Here is a 19,841-nt window from a genome sequence, read left to right as displayed (position 1 = left end):
GCTATTGTGAGTAGTGCCTCAATAAATATACGTGTGCATGTATCTTTATAGCGGCATGATTTATAATCCTTTGGGTATATACCCAATAATGGGATGGCTGGGTCAGATGGTATTTCTAGTTCTAGATCCTTGAGGAATCACCACACTGTCTTCCACAATGGTTGAACTAGTTTACAGTCCCACCAACAGTGTAAAAGTGTTCCTATTTCTCCACATCCTCTCCAGCACCTGTTGTTTCCTGACTTTTTAATGACTGCCATTCTAACTGGTGTGAGATGGTATCTCATTGTGGTTTTGATTTGCGTTTCTCTGATGGCCAGTGATGGTGAGCATTTTTTCATGTGTTTTTTGGCTGCATAAATGTCTTCTTTTGACAAGTGTCTGTTCATGTCCTTCACCCACTTTTTGATGGGGTTGTTTGTTTTTTTCTTGTAAACTTGTTTGAGTTCTTTGTAGATTCTGGATATTAGCCCTTTGTCAGATGAGTAGGTTGCAAAAATTTTCTCCCATTTTGTAGGTTGCCTGTTCACTCTGATGGTAGTTTCTTTTGCTGTGCAGAAGCTCTTTAGTTTAGTTTAGTTAGTCCCATTTGTCAATTTTGGCTTTGGTTGCCATTGCTTTTGGTGTTTTAGACATGAAGTCCTTGCCCATGCCTACGTCCTGAATGGTAATGCCTAGGTTTTCTTCTAGGGTTTTTATGGTTTTAGGTCTAACATTTAAGTCTTTAATCCATCTTGAATTAATTTTTGTATAAGGTGTAAGGAAGGGATCCATTTTCAGCTTTCTACATATGGCCAGCCAGTTTTCCCAGCACCATTTATTAAATAGGGAATCCTTTCCCCATTGCTTGTTTTTCTCAGGTTTGTCAAAGATCAGATAGTTGTAGATGTGTGGTATTATTTCTGAGGGCTCTGTTCTGTTCCATTGATCTATATCTCTGTTTTGGTACCAGTACCATGCTGTTTTGGTTACTGTAGCCTTGTAGTATAGTTTGAAGTCAGGTAGCGTGATGCCTCCAGCTTTGTTCTTTTGGCTTAGGATTGACTTGGTGATGCGGGCTCTTTTTTGGTTCCATATGAACTTTAAAGTAGTTTTTTCCAATTCTGTGAAGAAACGCATTGGTAGCTTGATGGGGATGGCATTGAATCTGTAAATTACCTTGGGCAGTATGGCCATTTTCACGATATTGATTCTTCCTACCCATGAGCATGGAATGTTCTTCCATTTATTTGTATCCTCTTTTATTTCCTTGAGCAGTGGTTTGTAATTCCCCTTGAAGAGGTCCTTCACATCCCTTGTAAGTTGGATTCCTAGGTATTTTATTCTCTTTGAAGCAATTGTGAATGGGAGTTCACTCATGATTTGGCTCTCTGTTTGTCTGTTGTTGGTGTATAAGAATGCTTGTCATTTTTGTACATTGATTTTGTATCCTGAGACTTTGCTGAAGTTGCTTATCAGCTTAAGGAGATTTTGGGCTGAGACAATGGGGTTTTCTAAATATACGATCATGTCATCTGCAAACAGGGGCAATTTCACTTCCTCTTTTCCTAATTGAATACCCTTTATTTCTTTCTCCTGCCTGATTGCCCTGGCCAGAATTTCCCTGGGATGCAAGGCTGGTTCAACATATGCATATCAATAAACGTAATCCAGCATATAAACAGAACCAAAGACAAAAACCACATGATTATCTCAATAGATGCAGAAAAGGCCTCTGACAAAATTCAACAGCCTTCATGCTAAAAACTCAATAAATTAGGTATTGTTGGGACGTATCTCAAAATAATAAGAGCTATTTATGACAAATCCACAGCCAATATCATACTGAATGGGCAAAAACTGGAAGCATTTCCTTTGAAAACTGGCACAAGACAGGGATGCCCTTGCTCACCACTCCTATTCAACATAGTGTTGGAAGTTCTGGCCATCACCATATTTTTCTTGCCCTCGAAACCTCTGCCACCGACAGACTTCTCAGTTTATGACAACTCCATCTCTTCTAGTTGTTTTAAATTCAGATGTTTTTGTTACAATCCAACCGCAATTATTTAGAAAACCCTGCTTCTCCTATCAAAGACACATCCAGATTCTGATAACTGTGCACGTTACTTCCATGGACTATAACCTATTGGTCCAAGCCCCAAGCCTGGAGTATTGCACTAACCACCTGTGGGTTTCCTTGCTCCCACCAAACCGCTATATGTATTCTCAATACAAAGGACAGAGGGAGCTTTTAAAGTTAAATATCAGATGATGCCTTTGCTCTGCTCAGTTTTTTTTTCCAGTGGCTCTCTATTTTATTCAATCTAAAACTCAAATTCCTTAAAGGTCTTACAAAGTCTTATTTCACCTCACTTACTTTCTTCCAGTCACAGGAGATTACTTGTATATTACAGAACTGTCCAGAAAAACTACAGCTTAAAGTCTTTGGTGGTTTCTTCTGACTCAAAGCGGTGTCCAAAAATATCCACATGGCTTACCTTCTTAGGAAAAGCTATCTAAAACGTAGAATAAGGAAAAACAAAGTACAATATATATATACTTTCAATGTTATCTGGGGGCAATGTATAACAGGTGGACCCAATGATTATTCAGAGGAATGCAATTTGTTTGAGTCAATGTGTGTTATTGATTATTGACTATGGACTAATAAAGGTGACAGATTTAGCAGTGTTACATATTGACTTGCATATTTTGACCACTAATTGGTGCACATAATTTCTTTTCAATAGAAAAGAAAGCCTTGCAGATTATGGTTTATAGTGGAGAGAATATTAAACAGTTTTGTATCTAACCTTGCAAACTTATTCTAACATTATTTACTACATCGTGTATGTAATTTTAAGCTCCTAAAATGATCTTTCATGCACTCACCTTATTGATTATTCTAGTAATGATTAAAATAAAATTATTGGTACAGGCATATTTTCTATTTGTATGAAGTCATGTTTAAATTTTGAAAAAGCATACTTTTGTAAAATCTTATCTTTTTCAAATTTTTATGTATTACCTGCTCAGTGAGTCCAAGACTTATCATCCTATGTTTAAATTGCTGCAAATTTCACCTCTAGTGATTTCTTTCTCCCTTACTATTTTACTTTCTCCTTTGTTATTATCCTTCAGAGCATTTCTCAGCTTTTGAGATACTATATAATTTACAGTCATATAGTCTTTATTTTCTCTCTCCCTCCTGTAAGAATATAAGTTCCATGAGGGCAAATTTTTTTTTTTTGCTTACTAATGTACAGCCATTTCTGCTATAATATGGCATATTTATTCTTAAAAGTTACCCCACTATGCTAAATTGTACAATAAAAATCACAGAGTGTGTGGGGAAAATGGGGTTAGGGACATAACACTCAAAATCTGTGTCAGTGATGTGTTTTTTAAAACCTACATATTTATACATGTTAAATGGCTAAGAAATATATAAACAACAACAAATATGGCACATTACCTTGAAGAGAACTAATGTTTGCTTGTGTAAGTCAGCTTTAGAAGGATTGCAGGAGATGCATTATTGTGATGGCAAGTTGTAACATCAGATGTAGATGAGTGTGGCTCATAACACACTTGGTGTCTGATATGGTTTGGCTGTGTCCTCACCCAAATCTCATTTAGAATTCCTACATGTCTGGGAGGGACCCGGTGGTAAGTAATGAAATCATAGGGGCAGGTCTTTCCCATCCTGTTCCTGTGATAGTGAATGGGTCTCATGAGATCTGATGGTTCTAAAAGTGAGAGTTTTTCTGCACAATCTCTCTCTCTTTGCATACATGTAAGACACGACTTGCTCCTCCTTGCCTTCCACAATGATTGTGAGGCCTCTCCAGCCATGTGGAACTGTAAGTCCATTAAACTTTTGTTTTTTTTTTTGTAAATTGCCCAGTCTCAGGTATGTCTTTATCAGCAACAGAAAATAAACTAATACAGTAAATTGGTACCATGAGTGGGGTGCTGCTGAAAGGTACACAAAAATGTGGAAGCAACTTTGGAACTGGGTAACAGGCAAAGGTTGGAACAGTTGAGGGGCTCAGAAGAAGACAGGAAAATGTGGGAAAGTTTGGAACTTCCTAGAGATGTGTTGAATGGCTTTGACAAAAATGATGATAGTTATATAAACAGTAAGTTCTAGGCTGAGGTGGTCTCAGATGGAGATGAGAAACTTTTTGGGAACTGGAGCAAAGTTGACTCTTGTTATGTCTTAGCAAAGATATTGGTGGCATTTTGCCCCTGCCATAGAGATTTGTAAAATTTTGAACTTGAGAGATATGATTTAGGGTATCTGGTAGAAGAAATTTCTAAGCAGCAAAGTATTCAAGAGGTGACTTGGGTGTGGTAATGCCATTCAGTTTTAAAAGGGAACCAGCATAAAAGTTTGGAAAATTTGCACCCTGACAATGCAATAGAAAAGAAAATTCCATTTTCTGAGGAGAAATTCAATCTGGCTGCAGAAATTCAATCTGGCTGCAGAAATTTGCATAAGTAACAAGCAGCCCAATTTTAATCCCCAAGGCAATGGGAAAAATATCTGCAGGGCATGTCAGAGGTATTCATGGCAGTCCCTCCCTTAATAGGCCCAGAGGTCTAGGAGGAAAAATTGGTTTTGAGGGGTGGTCCTAGGGTCCCCATGCTGTGTGCAGTCTAGGAACTTGGTGCCCTGTGCCCAGCTGCTCCAGCCTTGACTAAAAGGGGCCAAGGTATAGCTCGGCTCATGGCTTCAGAAGGTGGAAGCCCTAGCCCTTGGCAGCTTCCATGTGGTGTTGAGCCTATGGGTGCACAGAAGTCAAGAATTGAGTTTTGGGAATCTCTGCCTAGATTTCACAGGATGTGTGGAAATTCCTGGATGTCCAGGCAGAAGTTTGCTGCAGGGGTGGGGCTCTCATGGAGAACCTCTGCTAGGGCAGTGTGGAAGGGAAACGTGGGGTTGGAAGCCCCACACAGAGTCCCTACTGGGGTACTGCCTGGTGGAGTTGTGAGAAGAGGGCCACCGTCCTCCAGAACTCAGAATTGTAGGTCCCCTGACAGCTTGCACCATGCACCTGGAAAAGCCACAGACACAATGCTAGCCCATGAAAGCAGCTTGGAAGGAGGCTGTACCCTCCAAAGCCACTGAGGCAGAGCTGCCCCAAGACCATGGGAACCCATCTGTTCCATCAGAGTGACCTGGATGTGAGACCTGGAGTCAAAGGAGATCACGTTGGAGCTTTAAGATGTGACTGCCCTGCTGGATTTCAGACTTGCATGGGGCCTGTGGCCCCTTCGTTTTGGCCAATTTCTCTCCTTTGGAACAACGGTGTTTACCCAATACCTTTACTCCCATTGCATCTAGGAAGTAACTAACTTGCTTTTGATTTTACAAGCTCATAGGCAGAAGGGACTTGGCTTCTCTCAGATGAGACTTTGGTTTGTGGACTTTTGAGTTAATGCTGAAATGAGTTAGGACTTTGGGGGACTGTTGGGAAGGCATGATTAGTTTTGAAATGTGAGGACATGAGATTGGTGAAGGGCCAGAGGCGGAATGATATGTTTTGGCTGTGTCTTTACCCAAATCTCATTTTGTGTTCCCATGTGTTGTGGGAGGGACCCAGTGAGAGGTAATTGAATCATGGGGCAGGTTTTTCTTGTGCTGTTTTCATGATAGTAATTGGGTCTCATAAGATCTGATGGTTTTAAAAATGGGAGTTTTTCTGTACAAGCACTCTCTCTTTGCCTGCTGCCATCCATGTAAGATGTGACTTGATCCTCCTTGCCTTCTGCCATCATTGTGAGGCCACTCCAGCCATGTGGAACTCTAAGTCCATTAAACCTCTTTCTTTTGTAAATTGCCCTAGTCTTTTGTATGTCTCTATCAACAGCATGAAAACAGACTAATACATGACCTGAGGTAGCTGGTATATGTTTGAGGTATGCATGAACATTTGTGAAGGAATGTATGTGTAATGCCTACTTGCATATTTTTCTACAAAGCTTAGTTTAGCTGAGAGCAGTTTTTGTATTTACCAAATATTTCTCACCAGCAAAACCATGCATAAGCAAGTACAAAGTTGACATAATGCTCAAATTGTTCTCTAATACAGAAAAAGAAATTCAGTTTCAAAATGAGCATAATAGAAGAACTGACTATGTCCCCACATCTAGAACAATGCCTAGTACATACTGTGCACTCTATGCATGTGTATTAAAGAAATGCCCCAATAAATGATTTGGTACAATATATTTTCTTGTATCATGGCATACACTCCCCAGAAAAGGATAGAAAAACAGAAATTTCTCACAGAAAATTTGGTTTCCTCTCAGGTAATTGTGGGTATTATGAGCACACAAAATAAAATGAAGATAAATTGGAAGTATTTAACTTCAGTGAATGCCTATATTACATCTGTTGAGATATTCTACCCCAGTGATTAGCATTTGGTGAGTGACATGGGAGACTTGGAAGCCCAGATAGGACATATTTGCTTCAAAGAGCATATTCAATGTTGTACTGATTTTTTATATTTTGAAAACAGCAACCAAAACCAACTATAGTTATTTTTAAATCAACTACAAACAGTTAAATGGAAAAAATGTTTGCAATTTGTGGTGATATTTAGATATAACCTTCTTAGTTTCCCTCAAGGCTGCTTATCAGTACAGAAAAAAATGAGATTTTTTTTTAATTTAACAGAAATGACACACAGTTTTAAAACATGAAAATAACTCTTCTTAGCATAGGAATATGAAATACCACATTAATTAGAGCTAATTTCCTGTACATGAATGACAGCAGCCAAAATAATTAACAAGTATAAAAATAAATTATTCTGAAATAGATGTAACTAAAACAGTCACATATATGAAAGCCAGACGCTTATTCACTACACTGATCAGGTACTAATTTATTAGTCAAAGTTTTCCAGAGAAACAAAACTAATAAGATACATAAGTGTATATACACACACACACACACACACACGCACACATATGTGTGACAGAAAGAGACAGAGAAAGACTGAGATATATTATAAGGAATTTGCTCATACAATTATACAGGCCGAACATTCTCATGATCTTCAGTTGGCAAGCTGGAAATGCAGGAGTGGAGATATGTAGTTTTTATGAGTCCAAGGGCCTGAGAATCCGGACACCCAATAGTGTATGTTCAAGCTTGAGGGCAGGAGAAGAATCATATCCTACTTCTAACAGTTAGGCTAAAGAAATTCCCTCTCCCTCAGTCTTTTAATAACATTCAGGTCTTGAACTGATTAGATGAGGCCCACCTACATTAGGGAGGGCAATCTGCTTTACTATATCTACCAATTCAAATATTAATCTCATGCAGAACACCCTCTCAGATGCATTGAGAATAGTGTTTGACTAAACGTTTGAATACCACATGTCACAGTCAAATTGATAAATAAAATTGATAATCACAAGTTAATAATCACCATGTTAATCTGGCACTCATACACATCTGCTTCAACCATAGTTAGTCTACAAGTAAAGACAATAGCGAGGTCATAATTTCACTGAGTATTATGCAACTATTCTGTGTACGACCCAAAGCACACTCACCCTTTCCCCAGAAGAGGAAGTAAAGTCCTGAATGATGTTGACTTTTCTGTTCTTCTCTTTGATAGTCCATAACTTAAATATTATAATGTAAAGTAATTATGATATAAAGCAAATACACATTATGTTATATGGTAAGAAAAGAGAGAAAAGATCCCAAAGATTATACACACACACACGCACACACACACAAATCCATCACAAAACAATTACGAAACATTGTTGGTAGTTATCATTCATGTTTCTGTAAGTGGATACATGGTCACAGCTAGTATTTATAATGACATTTTCCCACTGTTCATTCTGTATTCCCTTTGCCTTTACCAAGAATGTTAGTTGGTTGTGTGTGTGTGTATGTGTGTGTGTGTGTGTTTTATCTGTTTGGCTGACCCAAATCTTCAGACATGAAGGGTCTGAGCTATTAGTGCCACTACCTGGTACTGGTATTGGATTGGGTTGTTGTCATTTGCCATTGACCTTAATCACAAGTCTTTGTAATACTGAGAGATGCCCTAAAGGATCTCTTGTATTCTAGACATTGTTGTATTTCCTTCCACTGCAGAATAGTAGTCCAATTTTCCCGTGGTAGTCAAGATCAATCACTGCAGCCAGCACAGTTATTCCTTGCTTTACTTGTTGATTTAGAGTCATGAGGACTCCAAAGTGGCCAGGAGTAGTCTTAATGTCCAGTTGAAATGAATCATTATTGTTTCTCCAGGTGGTAACAGTTCTTCCTTTAGAACTTCCTAAGACCTCTATGCCAGCAGAACCTAAGTTCATGAAAACCAGAAGTAAACATTTTGATAGTAGGTCACTAGGGATAATAGTGTTGCCACTCCCATTTTCACCCCTTGATTCCTGAACCCATGAATCCTGGCTATTGGACAAACAGTACCATATATTAGTACTGATTAGAACATATGCAGCTTTCTGAAGAATGTTGTTCCAGCTCTGAAAGGTATTTCCATGTAGCTTGCAATGTAACTTAGCATTCAAGAGGACATTCCACTATACTATCAAGCCAACTTTTTATGAATGGTGAGAAACATGGTAAGATCAGTGAATTATCTGTACATTAGTCTACTGCTACACTTCATTTCCAGTGAAGTGAGTTCCATTGATCAGAAGAAACACTGTGTGGAATATCATGATGGTGGATGATGCATTCTGTAAGTATATGGGTATTTTTGACAGCAGCATTGCATATATAGAGGGTAATCTTGTATTCAGAGTGTCTATTCCAGTAAAAATAAAGCACTGCCCCTTCCACGATGGAAGCAGTCCAGTGTAATTAAATAAGCCAAGTAGTTGGCTTATTACCCCAAGTAACGGGAACTCAGTGCTGCATGTCTCTACTCCTGATAGAATGAACACTCAGCTGTTGCTATAGCTAGGTATACCTTAGTAAATAGAGGTCCATGTTACTGAGCTTATAAATAACCTTCATCTGTGCCACCATGTCCACTTTTTTTATGAGCCCATTGGGTGATAATAGGGGTGGCTAGGGAAAGAGGCTAACTGGTATCCACACAATGGTTCATTCTATCCACTTGATTATTAAAATACTAGTCTGGAGAATTTTGGTGAGCATTCACATGAGATGCATATATCTTCACATTGTTTTGCCCATTTAGAAAGGCCTGTCCACATATCTTTTCCTCCAGGAATTGAGTAAATTACCATAAAGTTTCCAATAATGTTCCTTTCAAACCTCTGGCCATCCAGCCAAATTATCAACCACAGCCCATGAATCATTATATAATTGCATGTCTGGCTAATGCTCATTTCAAGCAAAGTGAACAACCAGGTGCTCTGCTCATGGTTATGCCCACTAGGAGGATTTCTTATCTCCACTGTCCTTTAGGGATGTCCCAGAATGAAGCTATAGTACAGCAGATGTCCACTTTTGGGTAATGTCTGTCTGTAATACTGACCCATCTGTAAACCAGGCCTGAGTCTTCTCTTCCTCTTTCAGCTGATCATACAGAACTTCTCATGAGGCCATAGGTTCACGCTGGGAGAGAGAAGACAATGTAGCAGAAGTGGGAGGGAACCATGGACATTTGGGCAACTTCCTGTAACTTCTTTGAGCCTTCAGGATTTCTTTGGGCCTGATCATGTATATATGCCTTCTATTTCATGATGGAGTCCTGACATGCATGCTCAACTTTATGGCTTAGGTCTTAGGGCTCTCCAGTGAGACAGAACCAATAAGATAGATAGCTGGAGAGAGATATATATAGATGATAGATAGATGGTAGATACACACATACATACATATACACATACATACATACAAATATACGTGAAAGATGATTTATTAGTGCAATTGGCTCATGCAATTATGCTGGCTAACAGAAGTCTCATGCTGCTAGAAGGCTGGCAGAGAAGTCCCACCATGACAGGCTTTCTATAAGCTGGAGACCCTGGGATGTTAGTAGTGTGGCTCAGTTTAAGTATAAAAGCCTCAAAGGATGAAAGTTAATGATGTAATTCTCAGTTTGAAGCCAGATATCTGAGAATCCAGGGGGAGAGAACTGGTGTAAGCCCAGAAGTTCCAAGATGGGAGAGCCTAAAGTTTTAATTTCCAAGGACAGGAGGATGGGGAGAGTGCCCAGCTCCAGAATTGACAGAGAGGAAATCCTTTTCTCTCCTTTCTTTTTGTTCTAACTGGGCCCCCAGCTGTTTGGATGGTACCTGCCTGAATTGAAGGCAGATCTTCTCCTTTCAGTCTACTGACACATGCCAGTCTTCTCTGGAAAGTCCCTCATAGACACAATGAAAGTAATGCTTTACCAGTTCTCTAGATATTCTTTAATCCAGTCAAGTTAGCACCTAAAATTAACCATCACAGTGGGTCAAATAACACCTAGTTTATAATGGGAAACTCAGGTCTCATAGTAACTTGGTGACCCATCTTTAAGCATTTACTTTTTACCAAACCTTACTAGCAGGTAATAAGCTGTTTCTCAAAAGAGTAGTTTTCTGCAGAGAATGGTGAGGCTTGGCTCCAAATAGCATCCATATCTGTGACTGGAACTTCAAGGAGCATTGGATCTACAGGGTCACATGGCCCAAGTGGCAGGGCAGCTTGCACAGCAGCCTGGAATTGTTGTAAAGCTTTATCTTGCTCAAAACCTCACTCAAAATTAGCACCTTTTGAGTCACTCAGTAAATGAGCTGAAGTAAAGTACCAAAATATTGCCACCAAAATCCAAATAGGGCCACGTGGCATTGTGACTCATTTTTTATCATGGGATGGGCCAGATACAGATACATTCTTCACCGTGGAAGGGTATCTTAGCATTCTCTGTACCAATGGAACCTTAGAAATGTCAGTGAGGTAAAAGACCCTAAATACTTTTCCGATTTATTTTCCACCCAATGATATGTTAATGTCTTACCAATAAGTTTAATCATTGCCACTTCTTGCTAAGACAAATCACCATAATGTCATTAATATAATGGGCCAGTATAATATCTTGTGGAAAGGTAAGGTGATCAAGGTCCTTGCAAACTAAGTGATGACACAGGACTGGAAAGTTGATATATCCCTGAGGCAAAGAAACGAAAATGTATTGCTGGCTCTGACAGCTGAAAGCAAACTGCTTCTGGTGTTGCTTATGCACAGAGAAAGAAAAAAATAATATTTGTCAGATCAATAGCTGTATATCAGGTACCAGAGAATGTTTTCATTTGTTCAAGCAATAAAACCACATATAGTACACCAGTTGTAATTAAAGTCGCCAGGAATGGGTTAAGCTTACAATGATTCACTATCATTCTCCAAGATCCACCTATCTTCTGCGTAGGCTAAATACGTTAGTTGAGTGAAATTATGCTGGGAATCACCATCCCTGCATCTGTCAAGTCTTTGATGATGACACTGATCTCTGTAATCTCTCCAGCAATGTGGTATTGTTTTTGCTTACTTTTTTTTTTAATACAGATAATTCTAGTGGCTTCCACTTTGTCTTTCCCACCATAGTTGCCCTCATTCTACATTTGTCCTTTCCAAAACTCATTGAAATTTAATTTCCAGTGTGACACTACTGAGAGTTGGAACTCTCAAAAAGTGATTGGGATGGCCGGGCACAGTGACTTATGCCTGTAATCCCAGCACATTGGGAGGCAGAGGCGGGTGGATCACCTGAGGTCAGGAGTTCAAGACCAGCCTGACCAACATGGAGACACCCCATCTCTACTAAAAATACAAAATTAACTGTTCACAGTGGCACATGCTTGTAATCCCAGCTACTCAGGAGGCTGAGGCAGGAGAATCACTGAAACCAGGAGGCGGAGGTTGCAGTGAGCCAAGATCATGCCATTACACTCCAGCCTAGGCAACAAGAGCGAGACTGCATCTCAAAAAATAAATAAATAAATTAATTAATTAATTAAATAAAATTAAAAAGTGATTGGGTCATGAGGGCTTTGCTCTCATGAATGAATTGATCTATCCATAGGTTAATGAACTATTGGGTTAATGGATTAGTGAGTTATCTTGGAAGTGAAACTAGTGGTTTTATTAAAAGAAAAAGAGAAAACTGAGCTAACACACTCAGCCCCCTCACCATGTGATGCCCTGTGACACCTTGGGACTCTGCCGAGGGTCTCCACCAGCAAGAAGATCCTCACTAAATATGACCATGTGAAGGTTAATACTGAGTGTTAACTTGATTGTATTGTAGGATACAAAGCATTAATCCTGAGTGTGTTTGTGAGGGTGTTGCCAAAAGAGATTAACATTTGAGTCAGTGGGCTGGGGAAGGCAGATCCACCCTTAATCTTGTGGGCACAATCTAATCAGCTGCCAGTGAATAGAAAGCAGGCAGAAAAACGTGAAAAGGAGAGATGAACCTAGTCTCCCAGCCTACATCTTTCTCTTATGCTGCATGCTTCCTGCCCTCGAACACTGGACTCCAAGTTTTTCAGTTTTGGAACTCGGACTGCCTCTACTTGCTTCTCAGCTTGCAGAGAGCCTATTGCGGGACCTTGTGATCATGTAAGTTAATACATAATAAACTCCCCTTTATGTATATAGGTATCTATCCTATTAGTTCTGTCCCTTTAAGGGAACCCTGACTAATACGGGCCCCTTGACTTTAGACTTCTCAGCATCTATAATTTTAAAAATAAATGTATTTCCTTTATAAATTAACTAGTTTTAGGTATTCTGTTATAAGCAACAGACAATGGACATAAATGCCTGTTAAAAGACCATAGGTCCCTTTGGATAAAGCTGAAAGAAAGATTACCAGTATACTTTTTTGGCAGTGTACTTGGGTCCTTCCTCAAGGGGAACTGGCCACCCCTTCATTCAAAATGTTCTGAGGTCTGTAAACTATTTCAAGTCTAGGAATTGATTGAGGGGTCATGACTCTTGTTTTGCTTTTTGTTGTTGTTGTTTTTATTGAGGTTAGACTATTGTTCACTTGACTTACAACTGTTCTGCTTATATAGGCCAAGTAATTATCTGGTAGGCTTCTTATCTATTTTATTTCCAGAAACCCTGATCAAGGAGTCAGTTCCATAAGTCTGCACAAGTCAGAGTATTCTGATTGCTGCTTCGACTCTTTTGCTCATTACAGTAATTACAGCCACCTTGCTTTTGGTAGTTGAGTGTCACAACTTGACCCAGGCCATCCCAAGATCCAATTATTCCCATTGAACTCAAGTTTATGCATTCAGTAAATGCAGTTGCAGCTGTATGATCTGGCCTAAAAAAAGGGCCATTATTGAGCTCTTCAAGGAAGCCAGACGTCCCTGTGTAAATATATTTCTCACAGTATTGATGAAAGATATATCTTTACGGCTCTTTCAGTATAAGTAAATATGCATTAAATGAAAAATGCACTCTGACTTTTCAACATCCCTAAGCCTTGAATCCTTTCCTCTACATTACACTAAGGCAGGGCTGACATTTCCAATATGCTCACTATAGTCTTCCTTGTTGGTCCATATTTCAGCCAACCAAACAACCAAACTGTTAGAGCTGTTTTTAACTCCCTGTGATGGAACATTAAATTCAGAATCTCTGCTTGGTGGGCCCAAATTAATACACTTACCTGATCCAATTTTATGTTCCTCCCACTATTATCCCACATCCTTAATCTTTATTTGCACACATATTCCCTGGATTTCTATTTGTATAAATTAGAAAACAAAGTAGTTTTTTTTGGAGTGTAGCAAAATTCCTTATGGGTCACACTTTGTGCCTCACCTTTAGGAGCCTAATTAGATTTGAATCTAGATAGGTGTATAGAAGCAAAGAAAGGTAGTGGGAGTGGATCCAGAGAAGACTCAGCATTGTCTTTCATGGCAACTATCTCAATGGAAATAATTACACAGTTTCTTCAGGCACAGTTAATTCCACAGTTAGGGATGGAAAGACTGCTGTCACTGGGAGTGGAGAATCTGCTCCTCTGGGGTTGTAGAAGTCACTCACACTGGGAATAGGGGCGTCTCTACCACTAACAAAAAAGACCCATCAGAATTTAGGGGTTCAAGATCTCCAGCTTCATCACAGTCTTCACACACATCTCTTTTCCCACTTTCAGGACCCCATTGCTTCCCAATCAACACCCTCACTTTAACCTCTAGAACTGCTCTTGATACCAAAATTTATACTAATTAAAGTTCTCCAAAGAAACAAAATTAATAGAATATATATATATATATATATGCTCTATATGTTCTGTTAAAATATTCTAAGATAACATTAATATTCTATTATTTTTTATTGATATTATATTTATACACACACACACGCACACACACACACAGAGATTATAAGAAATTGGCTCATGCGGTTATAGACTCTGAGACATCCCAAATCCTGTAATTGTCAAGCTGTAGGCCCTGGAGAGCTGATGACACGGTCCCAGCCTGGGATCAAAGGCCTGAAAACCAGGAAAGCTGATGGTGTCAGTTCCAGTCTGAGGGCAGAAGACTTGTGTCCGAGCTCAAGTAGTCAGGCTGGGGAAGTTCCCTCTTACTCAGCGTTTTCGTTTTATTAATGTCTACAATTGATTAGATGAGACCTGTCCACATAAAGAGACCATCCCATCTCCTTTACACAGTCTTCGGATTCAAATGTTAATCTCATTCAGAAACACCCTCAAAGACATATTCAGAATAATCTTTCACCAAAAGTCTGGGTACCTCATGCCCCAGTAGAATTGAAATGTAAAATTAACCATCAATTCCTTAATTCTCTAAATTAGGATTCATGGAATCTTTCATTTTAGACCCCTTTGTTCTCAAGGAGCATGAAGGTATTAAGATTTTATCCTCATTCATTTGTCAAATGTTGCCAGCCAATAATTCAGTCTTTTTCTTTTTTTTTAAATTATACTTTAAGTTTTAGGGTACATGTGCACAACGTGCAGGTTAGTTACATACATACCTGATGTTAAATGACAAGTTAATGGGCGCAGCACACCAACATGGCACATGTATACATAATTCAGTCTTTTTCAATAAAAATTCTCATTAACATTGTCCAACCTCCTGAATCTCCTAACTCCACTGCTTGCTTCTCTGCATCATAAAACACATGATTCACACATTCAGATATTCTACATTTTTCTCTTCCCATTAGTAGAGTTGTAGAATAAAATGTTTGAACAATAATCCAAGACACAAATCAGAGAAAACAAAATGTGCACAGAGTATCCAAATTCTTTGTTTTACTCCAGACGGTTAAAATGTAACAATTTGTGATCAGAAGATAGCTTTTGGAATTTACAATAATGCCAACCACCCGCCTTCATTAAAAAAAAAACACATAAAAATAATTACTATTTCCAAAACCTATAAAAATTGCCATTTCTATCAGCCATATAAAATTAACATAAAATCTAAAAAAGAATAGAATATTCATTTATAAATGCAACTTAAGCCCCTCCTTTTATCAGAATCCTAATTTTAAAACCTTCTGTATTAGGAGTACTGGAGCATCCACTGAACACAATGTATGGTAGTATCAATCTGACAGATTTACCTTTTATAATCAGTTGGTAGATATACTTAAATTTATGTAATTAGAAGTAAAATATAAAATGTCTACTCGTCATGAAATTTGTTATATAGTTATTTCTGATTGCATTCCTTTTAAAGAATCTTTTCTTTTTAGTTTTGAATTTTCTAAACTTAAGTGTAATTCTTTCTGTAATAAGTACACAGTGGTTGTGTTGCTGCTGATTGTATGAAGGCTTCTTGAAAGTTGAACAGGAAACCTCATATGCACAAGGAAAATGTTCAATTTTAGCATCAGTTGCCTAGTAGAGATAAAAGTGATGGTTTGTTTTATTATAATTGGCTTGAAGAAGCTCAAGCTAATAAAGATTCATGAAATTTTGGTGATCTTGACATCCTCAACTTAATGAAATGAAAACCCTATTCTGACCAATGAATAATGGAACATATTTCACCAACTATGGACAGACATATAGACTCATCTCATTCTATTAAGAAAGTTAGTTTTTGGCCAGGTATAGTGGCTCACGCCTGTAATCCCAACCTTTCTGGGAGGCTGAGGTGGGCGGATGACCTGAGGTCAGGAGTTCAAGACCAGCCTAACCAACATGGTGAAACTCCATCCCTACTAAAAATATAAAAATTGGCTGGGTGTGAGGTCCACCTGTAATCCAAGCAACTCTGGAGGCTGAGGCATGAGAATCCCTTGAACTCAGGAGGTAGAGGTTGCAGTGAGCTGAGACAGGGCCACTGCACTCCAGCCTGGATGACAGAGTGAGACTCTGTCAAAAAAAAGAAAAAAAAAAGTTAGCTTTTAATTCTCAATCAGCATTACCACCATGAAGCCTACTGCGTTTTTAGTAATTAAAATTCCTCTTTTTTCATACAAACTACATAGCAAATTTCTTTACTGATCAGTATTCTTTTGCCTGAAAAATTTATACATTAATTATGAAGTTGTTTTTAGTTCTAGTGATTATTATTTTATGGTCGATATATGCAAACTATAAATTCCATTATAAATTAATCACTTTACAAATTATTTTGCTTTTACATTGAGAATTATTTTTCTTGAATTTTAAAGCACTGTATTCCCATCAAACTATTAAAGAAAATTCAATGCACTATGTCCTTCTGCCAGCATCTGATATTGTACTAATTTCTACCATTTTGTAAAGTGCTACATAATTTATATGCCCTGTATAATTGACTAGAGATAGTCTTAAATTTTCCAATTGAAACACTGTAAAATTAGTGACACATTATTCTTGGTTTTAATTATTTGACAGATATTCCTAACTGTGAATTTCAAGCCTCTCAAACCAGTTTGAAGAAAAACAAAAAACAAAAAAACTGAGAGAGCAAATATTGAAAACCAAAATAGAATATTTTGCTAAAAGGGAAACAGTTTTCTTCTTTTCTTTCTCTTTCTAAAGTGCTATTATTAATAATTCTTCCTTTGATTTTAATATCTCAAAGAAATCTGAGGAATGAATATTAAGGTTTGTATTTTTGTCTCCATTACTCATATAGGAAAATCAAAGAGATGAGATGATTTTTAAATATAAAAGTACTAGAAATGTATTCCATGTTATTTAGCATTCTAGAAAAATTATTGTATTCATCTATTTTTCCTATTGCTAAAATAATATGCATTGTTCACAGAATTTTAGAAAATAGTATGTGTGTGTCTGTGTATGTGTGTTTCTCTGTGTGTTTATGTATAAACAGAGAGTTGGGTTTTTCCCTTGAATGTAGAAAGCTTGAAAAAACATCATGTTCATGCTAACAATAAGAATAAATAAACCTGAGAATCACAAATTTTCTGAAAGCTCTCTGAGATTTAAGGTTTACAAGAAACCAAGTATCCAAAATATCCAAAAAAGTAGCTCCTCAAAGACAGACTATGTATTAGCATTGGCTCACCTGTGACAGAGCACTGACAGAAGAGCAGCTGAGACTATAAAGGCAGGTGAGAATTCAAACCAATTTGGTAACAAATTAATATTAATCAAGTCTGGGCTCCCATCAGAGAATAGATCTCCAGAAATTACAGGCAAAATAGGAGAATGTACCCTCTATGGTCTCTTCTTCATGGTCCTTCACTGGGTTTTAAGGAGCAGGATGGTGAAGAGTAAGAGATTGATTAAAGATAGCTCTCCCTGTTGCTGTACCCTTGGAGGAGCGAAGTGGCCACCACTGCAAAAAGGGAAAGAAGCCTTGCTGCTCCTTCTTCCCTGTAGAACAGGAGTTCCTGATTTTCTGAGAAGTAGAAAATTCCATTACCCCCATGAGCAGGTAAAGATCCATTTTGACTGTGGGAAGAGTGTTAAAAAAAAATCTTCAATGCTGGGGGAGGAATATTAAACAGTTTAAGGTCCAGGAATCTATTCCAATTGCAGCAGAGGTCTCTCAAGGCTAGGGAAGAGGTAGAAAATATTTTCCCACATAAGTCCTGCCTAAATTGTGGAAGGAGTTTGGTTGTCATGAGACGAAGGACCAGGATAACTAGAAAATCTCAATCATAAGAGCAGGCACATAAGTTTTGACTAAGATTGAGGCTGGATCAGGACAAGAGAAATCTCTCTTTCCCTTCCACCACCAGGTTAACAAGAATCAAATAACAAGCAACAGCTCTCTACTCCTGGGGGATAGGCAAAACTTGGTGAAAGAACTTCTAAGTGTTGCAGGCACACAGAGAAGGCCAAATGTTGAGAATAAAACAAGGGCATTGAGAAAATCTGTCATCATCCTAAGCACAAGGTAACATTACAGGAATAACAAGGAATATTAGATACATTTGAAGTCCCTGGGCACTGAAAGTAACCAGAGCGACAGTGAGATTCAAACTCAAGCCAATTCCTGACTAAATGGATTCAAATCTCTACACTAACCAACTAAAATTGGAAGATATATACCAATTCCAGGAAAACACATTATTTATCTCATTCTGTACTACTCCAGACACAGCACCTGGCATTCAAACAAATAATATGTGACAAACAGGAGAAAAGAACACTCTGAAGAGAAAAGGCCATCAACAGAACTATACTTAGAGATGATAAAAATGTTGGGCTTATCACAAAGTGAATTAAAGATAACTTTGATTAGTATGTAAAAGTCTCTTGTGGAAAAGGTAGAAAAGATAAATGAACAGATGTTATGCTCTTGAAAAGAAATTTAGGGAGAAGGTAGAAACTATTAGAAAGAGTATAGCATAAATTTTAGCAGGGGGGAAATGACCAATGAAGAATGCTTTGACAGTCTCATTAGCAGTCAACACAGAAAAGCATCACAGAATGTGAATCCAGATCAATAGAAACTATCCAAGTTGAATCAAAAGGAGAAAAAAGCATACAAAAGAGAACATCAGTGATCTTTAGGACAATAGCAAATAGTCAAACACACGTGTAATTTGAATTCCAGAGTAGAACATAAAGAGAGAACGCAGAGAAGAAATATTTCAGAAGATAATGGTCATGAATTTTTTTAAAAAATAATCAAAGATATAAAACAAATCCAAAAATCTCAGATAATCCTGAGAAGAATAAATATCTGATTCAATATATATACACACAGACATAGTTGAAAAAATTGAACTGGACAATTGTAAAAACGGTCAAGACAGATTTTATTTTGACTACTGCAGTGGGGCAGAGAGACTTCAGTGTGGGACTCATCTCAACTACAAATAAAGCAGGGTCCACTGGAGATTTCTAGCCAACAGGTAGAATGAGGGACTCAACAGATAGAAAATTAATAAGGGGGAAGTGTTTAGTTATCAAGTGTGAGAGGAATTCTTGCTAAAGGGTATTGGCAGGATCTTTGTAACACTGGACTCAGAGGAATTATTGCTACTGCTGAGCACAGCAGGCCAAGAATAAGGCCTAGTCAAAAAGAGAGCTCAGAGGAGCCTGACTAAAGTTTGGTCTATGAGAGACTTCTTGTCGACATACACATGCAACCTTTGACAAATCATAATCAAACTGTTGAAAATCAAAGATAAAGAGAAATACTAAATATACACTACATACAAGAGAACAAACATAAGAATAGCAATAAGGTAACATAGTTTCTCATCAGAAATGATGCAAGTCAGATGACAATGGAGTGAGAGATTTTGAAAAAGAAAATAAAAATAAAATACATAGCTATCTAGAGTTTCATAGCCAGCAAAAATATTTTTGTAAAGGATAAGTAACATTTTTTGAAAAGAGAAGACTAATACAGGATGAGAGACTAGTTGTTAAGAGATGTGTGTTTATTTTTTGTTTTTCATTTTTTATTTGGGAAACATGAATCATTTA

This window comes from Gorilla gorilla, chromosome 2, assembly GCF_029281585.2.
Source record: "Gorilla gorilla gorilla isolate KB3781 chromosome 2, NHGRI_mGorGor1-v2.1_pri, whole genome shotgun sequence".
Taxonomy (NCBI): domain Eukaryota; kingdom Metazoa; phylum Chordata; class Mammalia; order Primates; family Hominidae; genus Gorilla; species Gorilla gorilla.
The sequence above is the reverse complement of the archived record's forward strand: the minus strand, read 5'-3'. Positions refer to the sequence as shown.